This window comes from Squalius cephalus (assembly GCF_949319135.1).
Source record: "Squalius cephalus genome assembly, chromosome: 13".
In the NCBI taxonomy this organism is placed as follows: Eukaryota; Metazoa; Chordata; class Actinopteri; order Cypriniformes; family Leuciscidae; genus Squalius; species Squalius cephalus.
In genome coordinates, this window is record NC_137134.1 from 3,174,920 (window position 1) to 3,200,072 (window position 25,153).

Consider the following 25,153-nt stretch of genomic DNA (forward strand, 5'->3'; position numbering starts at 1 on the left):
GCAGGCGAGCGTGTATTTATAACAGGCTCGTATACTGCAATAGTAACAATTCCAGTCGCCTGAACTTAAGAGGGGACTGAGAAATGTGTGAGAATGGAGGTTATAGTCCAGGCCACGGCGGGACGAAAACACTCTGTTCCCCTTTCACCGGTGAGTGACGCGCGAGGACGGAGTAGCTTTCTTGTAACGTAAAGAGAGCTCCAAGACCGTCCGCTCCTGCCATCCCTTGTGAGCGGCTCAGTTTGCGCGGCTCGAACAGAGGGAGAGGAAACTCGCTCCGAGACCGTCCGCTCCTGCCATCCCTCGTGAGCGGCTCAGTTTGCGCGGCTCGAACAGAGGGAGAGGAAACTCGCTCCGAGACCGTCCGCTTCTGCCATCCCTTGTGAGCGGCGTAGTTGCACGGCTCGAACAGAGGGAGAGTACGGGTATCTATCACATTCGCCTCATCTCCTGACGCGGCGGCGGCGCGGGCAGAGCCGGCGGTTGAGCGGCCGGGAGGGAGAGGGCGAGAGAGAGCTCGAGGGAGAGGTTCCGGCGAGCTCCTCAGTCACAACAGTCTCCGGTGGTCGCTGCGAGCGGCGCTTCTTATTGCGCGGCCCGGCAGGGACAGGCGGAGCGACAGCTTGGTCGAAAGCTTCAAGTCGAGCCCGCAGGGTCGACATTGAAAGCTCTTCGCACTCGGAGAGTGCGGTGGCGGCGTGCCCGCGGCCCAGGTGGAGAGCGCAGAGAGGCGGTCTCCGTTGCTGAGCGGGGCGCGGCACGAGCCGCAAAAACGAGGCGTTTTTACAAAAACGCCTCGTGCTCTTTTAGAATACACACAGAAACAGTAATAATGTAAAGGATATGTCGCCGGATAGCGTAGCAGGCACGGATGGCTGAAGGCGGCGAAGACGGCCGGCTTCTTCAGGCGCTGTCCTAAGCTTGCTGGTCGCTGGTTTCAACGGCGGCGGCTCTCAAGATCCAGCGATGCGAAGAGCGTCGCTGAAGACAAGAAAATCAGAATTTTAGCCTATGAGCGCTGAATATATACACGCTGGCCACACCCATTCTGACGGTTAGAAGGGTGCGGAGGGCGCGAAGCGCCCTCATTGGTTGCCGCGTTCAGAGCGCTCACCGATAGGCTTAAGCAGTTGCCGCCGAGCAGCCAATGAGCACGCTTATACAGCCTGCCTAGGTCTGTCGGCTGCTGCACTGCGTTGACAATGTATACAAAATTAAGGATAATTTTTTGGCTTCAGATCTCGAAGAAAGAAGACTTTCCCGATGCGTAAGCTAACCTTACGCAATACGAGAGACCTCTCGTAAGAGAACCTATGCGCGTGAACTCGACAATCGATTACTATGGCCTTCCACCGAAAACAGGATGTAAACAAAGGTATGAGCGCTGGCTGAATTAACTTCGTTTTTATTAATATCTCTAACATCTACTGCAGTCAGTTCCACCCGTGTTCACTCGGAAGGAATCACTCACATTTTCTGTGCACTTGTAATGACACTTAAAGGATGTTAAGAGGCTAAAAAGCAGGCTTACTACTTGCCCTATTGAAGTCAACAGGGTGCAAATTTTAAAAATAGAATAACTCGGTGTAGGCAACACCGTTTTTTGTCGTTGTTCTCTGTATTGACAGCACTCCAAATGTACAAAAAAATGAGCTCAATGTTAAAATTGACCGGAGTTCTCCTTTAATGACAGCCAATTACACTATCCTGACGATGGTATGCTATATTTAGGCTATTTATTTTATTTTGTCTTATCATAATATTTTTATTCTTTGAATTTTTAAAATAAGAAATGTTATTTTCCAGAACAAAACATTCCTGTACAGTGTACATCTGCGTCTGATTACCATGGGGTGATCGGAAGTGCTTACAAAAGACGAAATGTGGATTCATACTCTAGTGATTACTTGTGTTCCAGTCCTTGTGTAAACTCTTCGGAAGATAGCGGTAAGTCACTATACATTTTTATCGTATTTTATCTATTAAACAAATCATATAATAAAGTATTTTTTATGTTTGATCCTAGAACAAAATTACGTCGAAAGAGAATTGGAAATATTCTTGGATTCCCAATCAGCTGTGTTATGTCAAGTCAACGATTCTGTGTCGGAATCGTCAGACTCCGATGATGTTAATTCTGTACAGAACGGTGGACAGTTATTCAGCGACCGAGATCGTCGCAGCCTGAGTTATGATACATTACGTAGTATCAATAGAAATGTTTTGGGGATTTTAGGTAATGTAACACAACCGTTAACCTTCCAGCAGATGGAGGAAATCACATCCGAATCCCAGAGAGATGTCGTAATACTTCTTCATAGAATCTTAGATCAGCAAAATCAGCATACGAATGAGCTAAGGAGCAGTGTTGAATTTTGGGGTCTGCCATGAAAAATATTGGACGAGAACAGACAATTACGGAATGAGCTATTAACCGTACATCAGGAGGTTGAACAGGTGAGAAGCGATCAACAAATGTTAACAATTGCATTGTCATTAATTTCTGAAAGACTAAACGTTGTTCAAAGAATATTGAGAGAATTACATGATCCTTTTATGAGAAGGTAAAATTTTGTTTTTTTTTGTTTGTTTTATTATTTGATTGTTGTTATTTTTAAAACAAACTCATTTGATTGATGTTATTTCCATATGATTTTTGTACATGTTACGTATATGTGTAGCTGTATTTCTACTACATTTGTTGTGTGTAGACATTAGTTGGTAATATTAGACTACTCGTGACGATGTACATACATTTTAAATATAACAAATCCAAACACGCATTCTAAAGACCGTACTCTTTTAGTGGAAAAGTATTATTAAAATGTTATTTACATTCGTTACCATCTGTTCAGTTATATTCAGTTCTAGGAGCTTGTTGAGTTTTACGTGTTCCTAATTGTCGCCACTTACCTGTCACCCTTCTGTTGGATTATTGTGAATAAACTTTGTGGTGGAATATATTTGTCATCCTCCGGTTTGTCAGTTATAACAAAAAGAAAAGTTGGTTCTTTTAAGAACTGGTGGTAACGGTTTATTTTAAGGTGACATATTTATACGTTACTACATTTACTTACTATAGTAATAACAGTAAATTACGTTACAAGTAACTAACCATAAGTCAAATCCTAACCGTAAATCTATAACAATTGCAATTAATGTTAAACAATACAAAATTATATTGCTTAAGTTCTGTACATTCAGAATACAAAATGTGAAACAGGGTCATCATTTGCAAGCTTTGTGTATTTATCGTAAACTATGCTTTTCAGCCCTCTTTTCTAATGATTTGGTCGTTTGAATCTTACACAAATGTTTTGGACACACGTGATTCCTGTATAAATATGATGTTTTAAAGTTAGTCCGGCTTTACAAGACCGTGATGCATCGCTACGGTGTGACAAATATGTTGATGTGTAAAAAATACACCCAGAGATTTAAGCACAACTATTTACACACACGCTAAGTAGGAGAATAACTACTGTAGATTGTGAACATTCCATTATCTGTTTATCTGGGGTCTGAGACTATCCTTAGCTCATATGTTTCTTTAATTTGTGCAGGATGTTGAAATGTTAGTTAAAAGGGTATTAGTTAATAACAAACAAACAAACATTAAAACATTAAAGCACCATGGAATCATACTAATAATATATAAATATGGTATAATTACATGTTGAAGCATAGCCTACTCACAGTTTGAAAATGACTTCCATAATATTTTCTTTTAGTAAAGTGTATCACCAAGCACAAAGTTCTGCGTTTGTGGGTATGATCTCACAAAGATTACATCAATATTACTTTTCGCGAACACGGCATGTATGGACTATGTCTTGTTATCTAGGCTTAACACATCAAACAATATTAGGCTAGAAAGATCTAATACCGGATCAATAACTAAATTAAATAAAATGTACAAAAATTTAAAATGTTGTTTTGATTAAGTCTTTTTTACCAACGTAGACCTGGGTTCACAGACCGATTTCTCATTCATGTTTTGCTTTCCGAGCGCATGGATGCTTTGCGAGACAGTGAAAGATATATATTTGAGCTAAAAACTAAACAAAAGTTTATAGTGAATTGTAATGTTAAAAAGTTTTGCTTAAAAACTATTCACTTTATGTATTATTTTTTAACTGTCGTTGTTTGATATGTTTGATATGTTGTTCACGTTTGAAACATAATTTACCATTTTTCTGGTATCTTTAAAAGTTGTTCGTGAAAGACATTCTATAACTTGTTTTAAATGATTTAACGTTGACTTTTTTGTTTTTAACAGGGTTTAAAATCTGTATACGTAAGAAGACATTCTTGTTTTCTGATAGGCCTAGCGTTTTAAATACTAGCCTATACACCTTTGTATTTTAAAGGTCTGTATCATTTTATTAAAGTTAAAGTTATTTTATTATTAAAGTTGTATGTGAAAGTGTTACATGTGTGTGTGTGTATGGAAAATGTTTGCCTACCGCTTACGTTCCACAGTTTTAAAGTCTTAACTAATAATTTAAACTATTAATTTTAACTAAAATCTAGCTATTAATTCTAACTTTTTCAGATGACGTTGTAAAACGTACGGATACTAAACCAATACATTTTAACTTTATACATACATTGTTTTTAAAAAGTTTTTAAAATGATTGTGGAAAACAAAACTCTTCTTTAATTAAAAACAACTCACTGATCTGCTACCCAATACATAGTTGGCTTGGGAGAGGTCTTGATGTGGGAGGGGTCTTGGTGTGGGAGGTGTCTAGGGGAGGGAGGTGTCTAGGGGCGGAGTCTACGTGTGGTCAGTGTCCAGACCCCTGAGACTCCATTCTAACTTTTGGGATGTAAGAGTGTGGTCGGTTTTCGCTGAACTCCTCACAAGGACTTTGTAACTTTTGGAATTAAAATCTCTTAACCTTTGGATCTGGATAAGCGTTTTGGATATACCTCTGGTCTTGGATATATCCTTGTTGTTGGATAAATCTTTCGAGCTTTGGATATACCTTTTGGATATACATTGGATATACATTTGATGTGGAATATACCTTTGGAGATAATAAGAGTTTTGGTTCTCTTTCAACAAATGGATTTGCAAAAACGTAAGGCTATTTTTTAGATACATGGTGTGGTTTTAATATTATGATGTGTTTGAGACACTTTTTAAAGATATTTTATTTTTTAGATACATGGTGTGGTTTTAATATTATGATGTGTTTGAGACACTTTTTAAAGATATTTTATGTTAAATGTAACATTTTACACATAATGTGTGGATGGATACATTTACTTTTCTGTAAATGATTGATTTTAACATCTTAAAATAACGCTAACTCATTTTTTAATAACTCTTTTAGAGAAAAATGCAATTTTAACTTATTTCATTAATGTTTTAAAAGTGATGGACACTTCATATGTAATGAAATTACATCTGTCTTCTTTAATAAATAAAAAACACTGATCTCATCTCTGATTATGTCTTTATTGTACATTTCTTTAAAAAGTTTTAATATACATTGTCATAATGTTATTTGTTAAACAACACAGAAGTGGGGAGGGGTGGGGATGTTTGTAGAGAAGGGGACCATGGGAAATTCCCACGGTCCGGAGCTGAATATTGCTTTTTCAATGTTTTAACATTTATGTTTTAACATAAAATGTTGTTTTAGATGTTTTAATACTAACACATTTTGATATCTTTAAGAAAATATAATTTAAACTTTTTTCATTAATGTTGTAACATCTTTAAAATGTTGTTTTAAATGTTTTAATGCTAACGCATTTTTTATATCTTTAAGAAAATATACACTTTTAAAGATACTTTATGTAAAATGTAACGTTTTATAAATAATGTGTTAAAGTTAAATGATTATGGATCAACATTTTTAAAAATTATCTTTTTGTAATGAAAAACTCTCTTAACTTGTTACACTTTTCTGTAAATGACCGAACATTGATTTTCAATGTTTTAACATTTATGTTTTAACATAAAATGTTGTTTTAGATGTTTTAATGCTAACGCATTTTTTTATATCTTTAAGAAAATACACACTTTAAAGATACTTTATGTAAAATGTAACATTTTATAAATAATGTGTGAAAGTTAAATGATTATGGATCTACATTTTTAAAAAATTATCTTTTTGTAATGAAAAAACTCTCTTAACTTGTTATACTCTTCTGTAAATGACTGAACATTGATTTTCAATGTTTTAACATAAAATGTTGTTTTAGATGTTTTAATGCTAACGCATTTTTATATCTTTAAGAAAATACACACTTTTAAAGATACTTTATGTAAAATGTAACATTTTATAAATAATGTGTGAAAGTTAAATACTTATGGATCAACATTTTTAAAAAAATATCTTTTGTAATGAAAAACTCTCTTAACTTGTTATACTCTTCTGTAAATGACTGAACATTGATTTTCAATGTTTTAACCCTTTAGGCGCCAGAGGTTTTTTCCTAAAACGTTCGATTTTGACATCTTAATTTCAAAAGGCTATATCTTAAAAGTGATAAAAGATAGAGACTTTCTGTAAATTAGAGAAATATTAAGGATGACCCAAAGTTTATGTAGGGATTACATTTTCCCATCTAATTTGCATATTATGACGTCATATGGTGGCGGTCATCTTGGATTATAGAATTTTTATGGTTTTTGTTGATGTTTATTTTTTATTTATTTATTTTTTAGCTGACAAAGACGCACACATCACAAGGACATGAACACACAAAAAAGAACACATATTGTACACTACTAAATGGTCAGGGAAATAGATAGTAAATCAACAGTGTAATAAATGGCAGACAAAAACAATTGTTGCAGGGCTTTTGCTGTAGAGATAATGACTCCCTATTCATCCAGGTGACATTTCACCTGGATGTAGTGTTTCATGGTGTGGTCTTGCGATAGGCTATGCATAATAGCACCTCTGCCCCGTGTCACACCGCCTCTGCTCCTGCTACGAGCAGCGCGGGCGCGGCCAGATCTGCCTCGTGGGCGCGGCCAGATCTGCCTCGCGCGCGCGCCGAGTGTGCACAGCTCGGACTACTGTCATTGTCATTGCGACTCCCCACCCTGCCTCCACGTTGCCCCCTAACTGTCCTATGAATACTTCGACCTCGTCTAACATACCCAGTGGCATTAGACATAGTCTCCACCACAATACTGTCGCCGCGATTGCGGAGAGGCACGCGGTCACCATGGCTAGCGCGGTAAAAATCTCCCGCGGCCGCCTCGTTCCCCACAACACGCCTGCTAACTTCGCGATGAACACTCCGACCCCGGGAAACATTGTTCCCACCACTGACATTGGGCAAACGGCCATCTAACGTTATATTGGGCAAAGGATTCACCGTTTGTGCTTGGTGTAGGGCTATACTTTCACTTTCAGAATCACCGTCATTTTCTGAAGGCAGATAACGTTATTCCCCTTCAGAATTAGGGTCCGCGAATAGAAGACACAACACTTCATTGCGGGTAAGCTTTATTGATGCCATTAGATAATAATAATAATAATAATAATCTAATGCAAATACTCGCTGATGTTGACAATATTGCTCTGATAAAATGACTCACTCGCACACTAGCTCCGCTTTTGTTCGCACTGATTCAACGCGCTCTAGCTCGAAGATTTAGTATAGAAGCATGACTTTTTTTTGAGTCGGGGATGAAGTATGACATGTCTACCAACTAGTGGAGGGGAGGTCGAACGAAATTTGACACCCTATTAGACAAAATCGGCCGTTTTATTCAGTGCCGCATCTTGTCGAGTAAACTCGACTGTGGCGCCCAGAGGGTTAACATTTATGTTTTAGATGTTTTAATACTAACACATTTAGATATCTTTAAGAAAATATAATTTAAACTTTAAACAATGTTTTATACACCTTTAAACACTATGCAATTGTGAATGTACAACTTTTCTTCAAATGTATTAGAAAATAGAACTATTTGCTCGATATAATTTTAATACATGTTGTTTTAACGTTTTAATGCGGATCGTGGGAAAATTTTCCCACGGTCACGTGACCTGTTCAGAAGTGGGGCGGGGTGGGGATGTTTGTAGGGAACGGTTCCGTGGGAAAATTCCCACGGTCACATGACCTGTCCGGAGGTGGGAGGGAGGGGGTAGAAGGGGGCGGGGCATGCGTGGGAATATTCCCACTGTCAAAAAGGGGCGGGGCTTAAGGGCAATAAATCACTCAAAGTGACATATAGTGCCCTATATTCTCTCTCTGTCGTTCTCATCTCAGCTCATTAAGTTTTAATGTGACCCCGCCCACGGAGAGCACGCGCTATTCAAACGCAAATGACTGAGGCAATCCATGCAAACTGTGAACGCCCACATATCAGCTCGAGAAAACACATCAGTTTAATCAGATCATTGTACTTGTTTACACCGTCTCGCAGCGATGTGAGGAATAATACTATCGTAATAATAATAATGGAAAATGTACCTCAGAAGTGCTGGTATTTCGAGGAGCAACGGATGCAGCTGAGCTGAGGAATACTGTAGTAAGTTTTTTCATTCTCAAGTGAATCGCATTTCTGTGTGTGAATGAATGAATGGCAGAGATGCGCGCTGTTTACCACAACTCGCAAAAAGACGGTTAAAAATTTTAATCGCGTTTCTGTGTGGGAATGAATTATCCGCTTTTAGCAAACTGTATTGCTATACTGAGATGATTAAAAATCGACTGAAATATGTTGAAATAAAATGTATTTGTATAAGCAACGTATTAAACTGCAAATTAACATTTCCCTATAATAAAACGAAAGACCTATGTTACAGACATATGAAAGACAACATTTCGTTGACTAGTTTTGGATAGATTATACATTTTTACTGTAAAATATCTGCCACCTCAAATAAGCTTGTGTTTGCCAATTGTTGCTAATATGTTAAATATAGTATGTTTTGTCAATGTAGGCTATATTCAAAGTAATGAATCCTTAACTTTTAAATATGTATGATAAAATCTATACCTTAGTTTTTACTAAAAAAGATTACACTTGAATTGTTGTTGTAATTGTAACCTTTTTAATAAAAAAAAATATATTTACAAGGTAGATGTAAACAAACTATTAAAAGGTCAATATAGGCCTTTTCTTTAAATAATTTTTATTGTGTTTTATTAGTGACAAATTTGGGGAGAGGATACATATTCCAAAACTGAAAATACAGTATGAGAATTAACTGCACAATTACTAGACATGTTTTCCTTGGATATTATACAATTTGCAAGCACAATTTGTGGAAAAATAAAAAAAATTGAGATGCTTCCAACTGTGAACCAATTTGGTAGAATATATTGCTCTTGCGTTCTTTCTTGTGGCTCAGTGACACACCTGAATGAAAGGCTCATTAAGTATGCGGGCCCCATTGTCTCCTCAGGTGTGAACCACTCAATATGCATGATGGTGTTGTCATGGTTTATGAATGCATTGCTTTCTTTTTGTCTCGTGCGTTTGTTATTTGTATATGTGTGTGTGTGTCGCGTGGATCTATGGGTGTGGCCAGAGCAATCATCAATCTGCAATCATCATCAGTGCCAGCTGCAACTCATCATCACTTCCTTAAATACTCACCGTTTTCTCCTCTCCATTGTCAGATCATTGTTTGAAGTCTTGTGCTGTCTGGTGTACTGATCCTGTGTTCCTGTTCCCGTTTTGTGATCGTGTGATGTTTGTTCCTGGATTCCTGTTCGCTGTTCAGTTCGTTGTTCACGCCGGAGATCACCATCACCATCACTTCACTCTGCACCAGCCCAGACTCACCCGTGTTTGGCCATCGAGGCCCCTGCGTCACCCGCCAGTGTTTGTTGCCTTATATGTTTCATCTGTGTCTCCAATAAAGAGTTTATTGCACCTGCTATTGCTTCCTCGTTCTATCAGCATGACAGGTGTTGGATCATTAACGCCCACTTGCATTTTGCCTTTCCAAACAGAAAGTGTCTTGCAAAATTTAAATCAATGTATTGTTTTATGTGAATGATTAGGCAGGATGATTTTCACATCATTTTGAAGAAAAAAAACTCTAGGCGACGACATCCATTAGTCAAAAGTCTTGTGGACACATATTTAGTATGTGTTTTGTGGCCTTATTTCAGAAACTTTAGTTTTTAGTTTTTTCAATAACCATGCATAAACATTATTCTCTCAAAAATACAAACATGTACATATATGTTGCTCACATATTATGCTAGCCCTGTTTGTGCTAAATAGAGTGTAATTACACCTTTGCCATTAATATGTTTATAAGCAACTGAAAAAAGCACAAATGTCAGGGCATGTCAGAACATCTCAAGGACCCCAAAAACACCTTAGACCCCAGAGGGTTAAAGACTGAATTATTGTGAATCTCGCTTTTTGGTCCTCTATCCTCTCACACCATAACACTATGTTTACAAGAAACATGTTGGAATGATGAAAAAATTAATGGTTTGAAAAAAATGTGGGATGGAGAAATTTTATTTAATAATGACCCACAACAAAAAAGAGGTTGTTGCTATTTTAATAAAAAGATAAGTGCTTAACAAAACAAATGTATTATATAAGGACAATGAGGGTAGGGTTTTGGTTATTCAATTAAAAAGTAAAGAAAAATAAATAATAATATGTAACATTCATGCTCCAAATGAGGGACGAGAAAGAGTTGATTTTTTTTAAGGAATTGAGTGATTTAATGAGTGTGTGGCAAAATGTGTTTTTGATTGGAGATTTTAATACTGTTTTAGAAAGAATTGATGTTGATGATAAAATGATATATAAAGCTGATAGTGGGATAAATGAGTTGGAAAGAATGATGTCCCAACACAACCTGATTGAAGTTTGGAGAAATAGAAATAAATCTAAAAGGGAATATTCACGAAGACAAGTTGTGAACTCAGTTATAAAGCAAAGTAGATTAGATTTTTCATTAAGTAATAGGGAACTTGAACAATATAAAATATTATAAATTATATAGCGGGAGTGATCATGATTTCTTATATGCAATAATGGATTGGAGTGGAGTAGAGAGGGGAAGTGGAATATGGTTATTTAATACAGAACTATTGAAAAATGATTGTTATAAAATGGAAGTGGAAAATATAATTATAAATAGTATAAATAATCTACTGTATGAGGAAGCAATATGTGTGTGGTGGGCTAATCTTAAAATACAAATAAAGTTGTTTACAATAAAATATGCGAGAAATGTACAAAGAGCAAAAAGAGCTCAGGAAAGAGAAGTTAAAAGAGAATGGGACAAAGATATGAAAAAGGCTGAGGAAGGAAAGGCAGAAGTGGAGAAAATTGTAATATTAGAAGAAAAACTAAAAAAAAATAGAAGAAGAAAAATGTATGGGTGCCATAATAAGAAGTAGAGCTAAAAATGTAGTAGAGGGTGAGAGAAGTAAAACGGTTTTTTTTTTACGAATTAGAAAAAAACAAGGCAACAGGCAGAACTTATTAGAAGTGTGATAAAAAATGGAAAGAGTGTTAAAGAAAAGAATGAAATTCTAAAGGAGGTTAAATAATTTTACTTAAACTAATTTCAGGAAAAGGGAGTTATAGAAGAAGATAAAGAATTTTTATTGAATCAAATAAAAGTAAAATTGAAGGATGATGACAGAAAAATGTGTGATAGTAAAATAACAGAAGAGGAAATAGATGAAGCTATTACTCAGTTAAGTAAAGGCAAAAATCCTGGATTAGACGGATTATCAAGTGAATTTTATAAGGCCTTTAAAAGCATTTTAACCCCGATATTACATGAAATTTATAGTGTTATTTTTAAGAAGGAACAGTTGTGTGAAAGTATGAAAAGGGGAATGATTAAAATTATCTATAAAAGTAAAGGAGATAAAGAAGAGTTGAAGAATTATAGACCACTGAGTATGTTAAACACAGACTATAAAATTTTAGCGAAGATTTTAGCTAATAGGATGAAGAATGTTATTCCTAACATTATTACTACAAATCAAGCTTATAGTGTTTTAAATAGAGATATTTCAGACACAGTATGTAATATAAGAGATATTGTCTGGTATATCAAAGAAAAAGGAGAGAAGGGATATTTAATCAGTGTGGATTTAGAAAAAGCATTTGATAGAGTGGAGCACAGTTATTTATTTGACTTAATAGCAAGATTTGGATTTGGAAAGAATTTTATTAGATGGATGAAATGTCTTTATAATGGGATTTTTAGTTGTGTTAAAGTGAATGGGTTTTTAACAGATTTTATAAACATAACTAGATCAATCAGACAGGGATGTCCATTATCATCATACAGGGATGTCCATTATCATCATTATTGTATACAATTGTGGCTGAACCTTTAGGTTTAGCAATAAATGCAGATAGAGAAATTAATGGATTTTTTATAGAAAATGATTACATAGAGCAAAAGGTTTTTCAATATGCTGACGATACTACTTTGTTTTTAAAAGATTTTAATAGTGTTAAAAAGGCAATGAATATATTTGAGAAATATCGTAGAGGAGCAGGAGCAAAAGTAAATGAAGAAAAAACTGAGTATATGAGGATGGGGCCAGTAAAAGATCTAACAGATATAATTAAATTTAAAGAACAGTCAAATAATATGAAGATTTTAGGAATTAGAATTGGTATGGATGAAATAAAAATACAAGATTTAATATGGGAGGAGGTGCTTGGTGGTATGATCAAAAGACTTAATTTTTGGAAACAACGAGTTCTTTTTCTAAAAGGTAAAGTATTAGTATTAAATTCATTATTTTTATCAAAGATGTGGTATATTCTGACTGTAGTAAGTCTCCCGTTATGGGTATACAAGAAAATAAAAGCTAATATTTTAAGTTTTTTATGGGATGGCAAACCTTCTAAAATTGCATATAATACCATAATAGGAAAAGTGGAGGAAGGAGGATTGGGACTTAATGATCCTTTTTAAGAATGAAAAGTATGAGGATAAAAATAATGAAAAGGTTTTTAACCCTAAAACCCAATTTTGGACAAATGTGGGCAAAATAATTTTGATTTATTTTTAAAAAATACTTCCCTTGATCTGAGCGGTACAAGACTTGGCTACTTTTCCTAAGTTTGCCTCCTGAACACACAAAAATTTTTTGGACTCAATTCTACAATGTTTAGTGGGTGAAAAAAAAAAAAACTCCTTAATCCTGTATTTGGGTCAAAAATGGGCACCCATAGAAATGAATGGGAAAAACTGTAATTTAGAGCATTCTTCTTGTTTTTTTGTAAAAATAAATAAATAGATCCAATACAATGCATATCTAACATACACACAAATGAAGGGCTGATCCTGTACAACATTCTCATCATGGCAAAAACTCACACTCATACACACACACACACACACACAAACAATGCATTCAATGAGCCTATGACAGAGCTGGGCTTATATATTTATATATATATATATATATATGAAAACTCACACATACAAAAACAAATAATTGAATGAGCCAATGTCTGACCATGTTTTTTGGTATGATCCAATCATCCACCTGGCTCATCACCCTCTCTCTCTCTCTCTCTCTCTCTCACACACACACACACACACACACACACACACACACACACACAAAAAAAAAAAACCAATGCATTCAATGAGCCTATGACAGAGCTTTGTTTTTTTTTTTTTTTTTTTTACAAAAAAATATTTTATTAGTTATTTTATGTATGTTCTTACCTGTTTGGTACTAATTAGTTATTTAAATTTGATGTTTTGTGTTTGAAATACATGATAAATGATCTACTACTTTGTCTTTTCCTTATAGCATGGTCATATTTATCTAAGCATATTTTGGCATCTTTGTATAGTCTCACCTAACACAGATATATATTTTTTTAAATTACAATTTTAACTTGTGATAGTCAAAAACTTAAGAGGTCAAATTCATTTTATACAGTGGTTCATAGAGTTCAGCCTTTATATGCAGCCATTAAGCACTATAGCCATCTAGTGGCTATTGATATTATTGTTTTTTTGTTAATTTAATACCAAAATAAGACACCAGGTGACAGCAAAGTCACTTCATCTTTAGGTTTTAGCTCTAAGAACTTATTGGAATGATATTTTAATGTAGTTAAAAAAATATAAAAAATAAAACATAAAAATAAGCATAATTTACATAGAAAATATGGTACTTTTTGAAGTAAATAAATTCAAAAATACCCCCAAAATTAAAAAAAACACCATAAATGGATAGACAAAATATTATCGAAGACAGTGGTATAACATTTATAATAATTAAAAAGTAGGATCACACCTGAGTCCTCTGTGCCCACATTTGTCGACAATTACAGGATTAAGGGCTATAAAGTGAATACGTTTTGAGGGTTAAACAATTCTGGATCTGCTTGGGGAAAAATAATGTTGTTTTTTATGTTAAAGTGTGGACAAATAGGCAGTGATATACTATAGATGAAATTGAAAGTTAATATGATAGCAAATATGCCTGAATTCTACAAAGAAGTTTTAAAGACATGGAATGATTTTAGAAGGCATGTTTATTTTGAACCAAAGGACAGACAACAGATGTTAAATCAACCGCTGTTTTTAAATGAGAAGCTAATTTGTAATGGTCAAACGATATTTTATAAAAATTGGTTTGAAGCTGGATTAAAGCAAGTAAAAGATATTCTATATGAAGTGAAACCAGGTTTTTTGCCTCTACAAGCTATTATAGATACACTTGAGGAGAAAGAAGAGATAAAGGATAGGAAAGCAATCAAAATCAATTATGAGAAAATAAAAACAGCAATTCCAGTAGAATGGATAAAGAAAATTGAGAGAAATGAAAGTGAAAATAAAAGTGATAAAATTGAGTTTTTTTAAGAATAAAAGAAGAGAATGTCAACTTTGATGCATGTGTTTTAAAAACATTTTATTTGCTTTTTTGTAATGATGTATTTGAGTGTAAATTTTACCACTTTGAGGGCGCTAGAGAGCTCACAGGAAGTGATGTGGCAGTACTTGGGAGAGGAAGGCTCTCCCCCATTTTGTGTTTTCTACTTGTGTTTGTTTGTGAGGTTAGGTTTTTTTGTTTTTTTTTGTCAGTTTTTAAACCACCTAACAGCAGCATTTTGCTGACTGGAAGGTGTTTTTTTTATGAAGGTAAAATGATGCCATAAAGTATTGCATGCGCAGGGTAAGATTTGTGAAAGTGTACATAAGATTGCAAGCGTAAATTAAATTTGCATGCGCAAGAGAAGATTTGTAAAGGTGTAAATCGCCTTTCAAGTGTAAGAAAAAAATATTTGCAGCATTTAACTGTTATTCGTAAGTGTAATTCATATATTGTGAAGCTGCAGCTTCATGCTAACGCAAAATAAATAGGATCTGTATTCCTCTGACTTCCATTTTTCCGCACGAACACTTTTGGCACGGTTTTTGCGCTCAAATACGGCCAAAAGTATTGCAGGCCCGTGAACAGCAATTTGCGACCGAAAACAACAGAGTTAGGAACTGCAAAACAGATTCACTGCATAAAATCAAACTTTGTGTAAAAAATAAACTGTTGCAAATGTCTAAATGTGTGCATAGGGCAACAAAGTTCTCGAAATACCCGATTTGTACAGTTGCGTCTTTCTTTTACCTGCGCTTCCAGTTTTGGCACGATTCTCTCACTCATTGAGTTTTGCAAGTGCGAAGAGGAGGGCGGGTCCACCTTCTTCATGTAGCCAATCAGATGAGCTTCTCGCTGACTCTAGGTTTACTCTTATCTGATTGGTTCAATAAACACGCCAGTCACCAGAACACATCTTTATCTTCATTTGGCTCAGAAACCTTCTGGTTGCCGAAATGGTACTTTTAATGCACACATACATGTTAAATAAATAGATAAACAAATAAAGAAACAAATAAGTCATGATTGCTTAATAAGCTGTGCACCATAGGATGACTATATGAGTACATACTGAATTTCGAGCTGGTGTGTTAAAAAAAATTGTATCTGAACTACTGCATGCATAATTTCACCTGTCTACTGATTGGGGGATTCCACTATTATTATGTTACAATAATATTTTTTCGTGTGTTAAAGAGCATCTCTAAATTATGCACCATTTATCACCTGCAATGCCATCGTGTAACCACTAGATGGCTGTATAGCCCTATATATGAACATATCAAGACGCTGTATATTCCCTGGTTGCTGGGTTTTTATTCAGACATAATTAGTTACTTTTTGTCAAAGTTGAGTTTAAGTTGATTTAGTATCAGTTTTTCATTACAGTCAAATCTGGACACAAAGAAAGCATTTTGTTATTTATACTAGCTACATATAATAGCTTGATCAGTCACACGAAAGTAATCACTAAATCAGAATTAATATTGGCAGTGCGACCAAGACAATATTTCAAAATATGTAATTGAGTGTTAAATGCCACGAACAGAGACATGATGTGAAAAACACTGCATCAGAATTGTATTATTACATAAAGAATGGGTATTAAATGTTTTGATTGTAAAGTTTAACATCTGCTCAGTGGTGTAACTTTGCAATTATATAACATATCAAATTTCAATCCAGTAACGTTAACACCAGCTTGAAATTCAGTATGAATGTTAGTCAGCTTTAATCAGCCTAATGGTGCACAACTTATTAAGCAATCATGACTTAGTTGTTTCTTTATTTGTTTATCTATTTATTTAACATGTATGTGTGCATTAAAAGTACCATTTCGGCAACCAGAAGGTTTCTGAGCCAAATGAAGATAAAGATGTGTTCTGGTGACTGGCGTGTTTATTGAACCAATCAGATAAGAGTAAACCTAGAGTCAGCGAGAAGCTCATCTGATTGGCTACATGAAGAAGGTGGACCCGCCCTCCTCTTCGCGCTTGCAAAACGAGAATCGTGCCAAAACTGGAAGCGCAGGTAAAAGAAAGACGCAACTGTACAAATCGGGTTATTTCGGGAACTTTGTTGCCCTATGCACACATTTAGACATTTGCAACAGTTTATTTTTTACACAAAGTTTGATTTTATGCAGTGAATCTGTTTTGCAGTTCCTAACTCTGTTGTTTTCGGTCGCAAATTGCTGTTCACGGGCCTGCAATACTTTTGGCCGTATTTGAGCGCAAAAACCGTGCCAAAAGTGTTCGCGCGGAAAAATGGAAGTCAGAGGAATACAGATCCTATTTATTTTGCGTTAGCATGAAGCTGCAGCTTCACAATATATGAATTACACTTACGAATAACAGTTAAATGCTGCAAATATTTTTTTCTTACACTTGAAAGGCGATTTACACCTTTACAAATCTTCTCTTGCGCATGCAAATTTAATTTACGCTTGCAATCTTATGTACACTTTCACAAATCTTACCCTGCGCATGCAATACTTTATGGCATCATTTTACCTTCATATTTTTTTTTCTTTTTTTTTCGTAAAATGGACGGATTAATGGCAAACGACAATGGAGTGGTTGGAGGAACACGTACGACAAACGACACTGGACCGGCTAGAGCAGGGGTGTCAAACTCAGTTCCTGGAGGGCCACATTCCTGCAGAGTTTAGCTTCAACCCTAATTAAACACACCTGATCAACTAATCAGGTCCTTCAGGCTTATTTGAAAACTGCAGGTGTGTGTGTGTGTGTGTGTGTGTGTGTGTGTGTGTGTGTGTGTGTGTGTGTGTGTGTGTTGAAGCAGGGTTGGAACAAAACTCTGTAGGGCTGTGGCCCTCCAGGAACTGAGTTTCACACCTGTGGGCTAGAGGAACGTTGGAACTGGAATAATAGTAATGTTCTTTGACTTGAGATTGTTTGACTTGAAGTGCTTACTTTTCATGGGAGCATTCTTTGTTTTTTTGTTTTTTGTTTTTTTGTTTGTTTTTTTGTCCTCTCTTTAAATGAGGCTCCCAATTAAAAAGACTTTGAATATTTGCTCTGATTGCTCAGTAGTTAAGAAGTTATAATGGCATAAGATGTTTGTCCAAAGCTGTTTAACTGTATATTTAATGTAATGCTTTTTGTAACATTTTACTCTTTTTGTTTCCAATTGTTCAGTCTACAGCACCTCTCACAGTAAACTGGAACATGGGATAATTTTAGTTTCTTTTATTATCATTCATTTGAGTCAAACTGTGGTAACTTTATTTTGCAGTGACCTTGTTATACATATTACATATACTTACATCAAGAACAGTAAATTATGCAGTAGAAAGCACCTAATCCTAACTCTATAGTGAGTTTAATACTATTGATGTCTCTATAAAATTCCTGCATGGCTAACGGCACTGGACTGGGAAAACGAGAACGTATATAAAATATTTGTGTATAAATATATACACACACATATATATATATATATATATATATATATATATATATATATATATATATATATATATATATATATGTATATATATGTATATGTGTGTGTGTGTGTGTGTATGCATATATATATATATATATATATATATATATATATATATATATATATATATGTATGCATATATATATATATATATATGTGTGTGTATGTGTGTGTATATATATATATATATATATATATATATATATATATATATATATGTGTGTGTGTGTGTGTGTGTGTGTGTGTGTGTATATGAAGAGTTCAGATGCAAAATCCTCTAAATGCCATCTGAAATTTTCTTCTAGAATGATCATTTTTATGAAGCTTGTATATTTAAGTTAGCTATAGGTGACACACCTGAATGAATGGCTCATTAAGTATGCAGGGGCATTGTCTCATCAGGTGTGAACTACTAAATATGCATGATCGTCTACGCCCCATCCGCATATTACCTTTCCAAACTAAAAGTGTTTCGCAAAACTTAAATCAATGTATCGTTTTATGTGAATGATTAGGCAGGATGATTTTCACATCATTTTGAAGAAAAAACGACATCCATTAGTCAAAAGTCTTATTGACATATATTTAGTATGTGTTTTGTGGCCTTATTTCAGAAACTTTCATTTTTAGTTTTTTCAATAACCATGCATAAACATTATTCTCTCAAAAATGAAAACATGTACATACATGTGGCTCACATATCATGGTAGTCCTGTTTGTGCTAAATAGAGAGTAATTTTTTTTTGCCATTGATATGTTTATAAGCAACTGAAAAAAGCACAAATGTCAGGGCATGTCAGAACATCTCAAGGACCCCAAAAACACCCCAGATCCCAGAGGGTTAAGGAAATTATTGAGAAAGAAAAAGAAAACGAAATGTACAACGATGACAAACGGATATGGTGGGAAAATGTGAAAAAAAAGTTTACAATAAAGTACTGTAGGTTAATACAGAAAAGTAAAAAATGTAAAGAAAAAGAGCTAAGAGAAAAACTGCAATCCGAATTAAACAAGAACGGAAAAGATATACAAAAAATAAAATAAATGGAGGAAATTTTTAAAGAAATGGAAGAGGAAAAATACAAAGGGGCAAAATTAAGTAGTAAAGCAAAGTACACAGTAGAAGGGGAGAAGCACAAAGTTTTTCTTTGATCTACAAAAGAGAAAAGGGAAAGCGAAAATGATTAACTAAATAAGAGGAAAAAATGGAGTAATAGTAGAAACAAATGAGGAAATATTAAAAGAAGTAAATCATATTATGAGAACCTATTTAGTGCAGAGGGGGTAAAAGAAGAAGAAAAACTGGAGTTACTGAAGCAAATAAAAGCTAGAGTAGGAGAAGTGGACAAAAAGGAGTGTGATAAAGATAAGAGAGGAAGAGATAAAAAGAGCAATAAGTGAATTGAATAAAAAGAAAAGTCCAGGTATAGATGGTTTGGGGAGTGAAATTTATAAAGTTTTTAAAGAATTTCTAACCAACATTTTAAAAGAAGTATATGAAGAGATTTTTAGGAAAGGGGAGATTAATCAAAGAATGGGATTAGGTTTAATGAAATTGATATATAAAAGAAAAGGAAAAAAGGTAGATTTAAGGAATTACAGACCAGTTACAATGCTCAACACTGACTTAAAGATTTTAACAAAAATTTTAGCAAACACAACAATTGGCATAAAATATATGATAAGGTACTTAAATGAAAAGAACAGAAAAGGATATATAATTAGTTTAGATTTTGAAAAAGCGTTTGACAGAGTGGAACATGAATTTTTATTTGGTGTTTTAAAGAGTTTTGGTTTTGGAGAGAATTTTATTAAATGGATTAAAATGTTATACAAAGAAGTGATAATGAAAATTAATTGTAACGGGTTTTTAACACAATGTTTTAAAATTACTAGATCAATAAGGCAAGGATGTCCACTGTCAGCTCTTTTATATTCTTTAGTTTCTGAACCACTAGGTCTCGCCATAAAACAAGAAGAGGAAATAAAAGGAATAGGTGTTGAGGGAGAAGAGAATATAATATTTCAATATGCAGATGATACTACAGTGATGGTAAAAGATCTAGAGTGTTAAAAAAGCAATGAGAATAGTAGAAATGTTTTGTAAGGGATCAGGAGCCAAAGTAAATGAAGAAAAAACGGTATATATGAAATTTGGAGGGGCTGCAGATTTAACAAACAATTTTGCTTTTAAGGAAACAAAAGAAATAAAGATTTTAAGTGTTTTAATGGGAATGGATGAAAAGAAGGTAGGAGAAACACTGTGGGAAGAAATATTAGGGGGTATCGAAAGGAGGATGAATTTTTGGAAACTGAGAACTTTAACTTTGAAAGGGAAGGTTTTAATTCTAAATGTTTTAATGGTTTCAAAATTATGGTATGTCTTATATGTGTCTTCTATGCCGTTGTGGGCAGAAAAAAGGCTGAATTTTTTAAGGGAAGGGAAGCCTGCAAGAATTGCGTACAACACTTTAATAGGTGCAGTGGGGAATGGAGGATTGGGTTTAATGGATTTAGAATAGTTTAAGAGTGAAAATAATACAAAAGTACTTAGACAAAGAAAACAAAGTGACATGGAAAAAAACAATGGAATATTTTTTAAGTAAATGTGGGAATTTTAATCTAGGAGATAATATACTGTGGATGAGAGCAAAGAAATGGATGACAGAGGAGTTGCCAGATTTTTACAAGGAACTGATGAGCGCCTGGGGTAAATTTTTAACTAATGTACATTTTAATCCACAAGGTATAGAGAACATTTTAAATTAGCCTTTATTCTTCAACAACAGCATTTTAAATCAAGGAAAGGAGATCTTTTTTAAGAAATGGTGGGAGCTGGGAATTACGAGGGTAAGAGATGTTTTATATGAGTTTAAAGAGGGATTCTTACCAGTGCAGTATATTGTAGATGTAATGGAGGAGAGGCAAAGGAGGATTTTAGCAGACAGCAGATAATAAATTAATATAAGATAATCAAACAGGCAATACCCAAAGACCGGATAAAAAGAATTGAAGTATGGAAGGGGGGAAAATGGAAAAGAAGTGCATATGAAGTTGGGAGAAAAATTGTATGATTTTAAAACTTGTACAGTGAAGATGTTTTATGGTTTTTTTAGAGATGGTGTTTTTAAAGAGCCGATTGTAAATGAATACTGGGTGCAGTAATTCAAAGATTTAAAAGAAGAGTGTATATGAAGAAAAATGAGGGGGAGGTGTGTGGAAACAAAATTGGAATGTTTTGGAGTATTTTATAAGACATAAAGTGTTTTTCACTGAGACAGTTTTAAATAAAATAGGAATTGAGCAAAATGCTCTGTGTAAATGTGCCAGGAAAAGGAAGAGTGGATTTTACATCTGTTTTTATATTGTAAAGAATTGGAGGAATTTTTAAAGAAATGTAAATGTTTAATTAAAGATTTTACTGAGGAGTGGGATGAAAATGGAATGGAATGGAACAGGGTGGTGATGTTTGGTTGGGAAAAGAAGTGTCAAAACAAAAGTTTTATCAATCTGTGTGTAATGTTAATGAAAAGTGCAATATGGGAGAAGAACTGTGGCTAAAAAGGAAAAAATCGTGTTGGATGTTTGGACTGTGTTTAAAAGGAAAACGTCTCGGTTACGTATGTAACCCTCGTTCCCTGAGTAGGGAACGGAGACGTTACGTCGGATGACGACGAATGGGGTTTCGCTTAGAAATCCTATCATCTTCGAGTATTAAAACACGAGCCAATGGCAAAGAAATGCCATGGGTCTGCGGAATTTGCATAGCGTAACTCCGCCCCGCCCTGGGGGTATAAAGGAAGTCGCTGGCAACATGCAGATATGTCTTCGCTGAGGAGCCGAGACTGAACTCAGGCGTTCCAGCGGTACAGCGGAAGTGGCAGGGAGACGTAACGTCTCCGTTCCCTACTCAGGGAACGAGGGTTACATACGTAACCGAGACGTTGCTGTCATCCACAGCCTCTTGGGGCTTGGGGGAAGGGACATCAGTTCTTGAAACAAGAATTTTTCCCCGGCCCTCCACCGGGGGAAGGAGTGGCCCTGCTACCAGCTCCTGAGAAGAACTGAGCCCTAACCCCAAGCTGCCCGTCTCAGAAGTGCTGCTTAGCATGGCGTTTAGCCGGCTAAGGGGCGGAGACAGGCGGTGCCACCCTCCTGCGACCTCCTCGTACTCTGGACCAGTGAAGGCTCGAGGGGAGGAATCGCAGAGGGGCGGTGTCGGCGGGAAGCAGGCTAAGGAGACTGCACGGACAGATGACCGTCGGTGCATAAGGTCCTGCGCCTGCTTATAGAGTGATCGAAGACTGTTGGGCGCAATCCTCAACCACACCGCCGACTAGGCTGCCCGTCTCAAGAGTGCTGCTTAGGCTGGCGTGGCAGTCTAAGGGGCGGAGACGGGCAGCGCCGCCCTCCTGCGACTTGCTCCTGCTCAGGGCCGGTGAAGACCCGAGGGGAGCAACCGCATGGAGGGGGCCTTGGCGGGAAGCAGACTAAGGAGACCACACGGATGGATGACCATCGGTGCAGGACCGAGTCTACTTCAGGTGGTCCAAGCCACACTGCCAAAGAGCCCAGCCTGGGACATGGGGAAGCTTAGAAAAATGAACTCTCAGACACCCCCACATCAACCTGGCTAAGCCCATGTCTGGACCACACTAGTGGACATCACCTGACCCAGGATCACGCAGGTGCTGATGTCGCCTGAGCAAGGTCGTCAGTGTGCATGGCGGAACAAACCAGGCCGGGCATGGGAGGCATAGCGTCCCAGCATAGGGGCGTGGTTAGAATTTCCGCGTTCTGCCAGGGTTGGCCAGGGAAGGACTAGCGTTCCACTGCGGCCGGTTCGGACAGAACTCCCGGGACAGCACTGCATCGAAGGCGCAGGCGACACACAGCACTGCATGACCGTGCCACGATAGTGACAGGGACCATACAGACCATGATCGCCGTGCGATCGAAAGCAGCGAAGGCGGAGGACACCCGCGGGCCGCGAAAGTCACGTGGACTCTCACGGAGCGCAGTCGTCCTGATGCACGTCCGGGAGAAGCTTACAGCGCTCGGGGGGAGGGCGGGGCCACTCCAGCCGATGCTTTCAGCTGCCCGGGAAAGCATGGCTGACAGCTCTGGATCGGTCCCGGCAACGATGGCACTCCCGTGGGAGGCAACGCAGTCGAAACTTCATTTCCAGAGGAATCAAGCCCGCCTTGTGATGCTGTGAGTGCATGGTCTGTGATGTGGAGGGGGGTGTGGCCCGAGGAATTGACTCGTCGGTTGTTGTGCCACACCGAATCCTCAGATCACCCTGGCCACCAGCCAAAGTATCCCTTCTCGAGGAAGAGATAAATTGGGGTGTGGCAGAGGGGACTCTACTCACATGGAGATCATTGAGTCTCGATCTATAAACATCGCGATGGTCATGTTCCCGCAATGAAAAACATGACTCATCAACGAGCGCTGCCGAGCGTGATTAAGCCCAACACGCAAAACAGCGCTCGCGACCGTTAGGCAGATGAATCACGCACACACATCCAGAAAATAGAAAATACACGGGCGAACCGTCTTGAAAAAGACGTGCCGCGTGCAGCTCTTTTAGAGAGTGGAAAAGCTCAGCAGAGTGCTGAAGCGCCCGGGGAGAAACACACTCACTGTAGGCAGATTACTGCACAAAACAGCAGCAGGAAATGCGATCTCGCTGGAACACGCCGTCACACCAACACACTGAAGAGCCGCTCGTCTCGAAGAGATTTGAGATGACACTCAAAAGGCTTGTGGAGTGAAGTATTGAACTTGGCTCCGAAGCGAAAACATATCTGCATGTTGCCAGCGACTTCCTCTATACCCCCAGGGCGGGGCGGAGTTACGCTATGCAAATTCCGCAGACCCATGGCATTTCTTTGCCATTGGCTCGTGTTTTAATACTCGAAGATGATAGGATTTCTAAGCGAAACCCCATTCGTCGTCATCCGACGTAACTCGGAGAGACAACGAAAGGGAACTGAATTATATATTGAAAGATTGTATGTGTATTTTAAAAGTGAAAATATGTTGGATGCTTTTTATGAGGTTTTTACCCCAAAAGTTTGTTGTGTTTTAAAAGATTTAATGTGGAAGCTGCCGGGAACCGAAGGAGATTTTTAAATGATGTATGAAAAGAAAGATATGTGATGTAGAGATGATTGTAGAAGAAAAACTGTATTTTTTATTGTATTTATTTTTATTGTATTGTATTGATTTTTTAAATACTTCTAGCAGCAAAGAAGGAAAAATGGCTGGACAACTGGAGACGGGAAGAGGTCGAAACATGCGGAACGTGAGAGGTGACGAGCGCAGCTATGGCAAAGAGCTGACAGTGCTGGTGGAGATGGAAGGGGAGGACTGAATCACAATGATGGAACTATTGAAGAGCGTGAAAGAAGAATGCGGAGGAGTGATTGGTTGCAGATATAAATCTCCAAAAGAGTATGAATTAACAATGGTCGTGTAATGGTGAAAGAAGTGGATTGCATGGAGGTGGTCGTTTCTTTCCTAGGACTGCCCATGAACATTCAAGATGAAGAACTATTGAACAAACTAAAGGAATGAGGAGTAACAGCGACGTCTAAAATCAAGAGGAGAATGTGGCCGGGAACTGACATTGCGGATGGGACAAGGTTTTTAAAAGTTAAATTCAACAACGTCGTCAAATCGCTGCCCTTCTCAACGAAGTTTGAGACTCTCGGCGGGACGGAACACTTCAGGGTTATACACGACCGACAAGTGAAGGTTTGCCGTCTGTGTATACAACAGCATGTTGTGAGGGACTGCCAGAGCTTTAGGTGTTTTAGATGCGACAAATAAGGACATTATGCAAGAG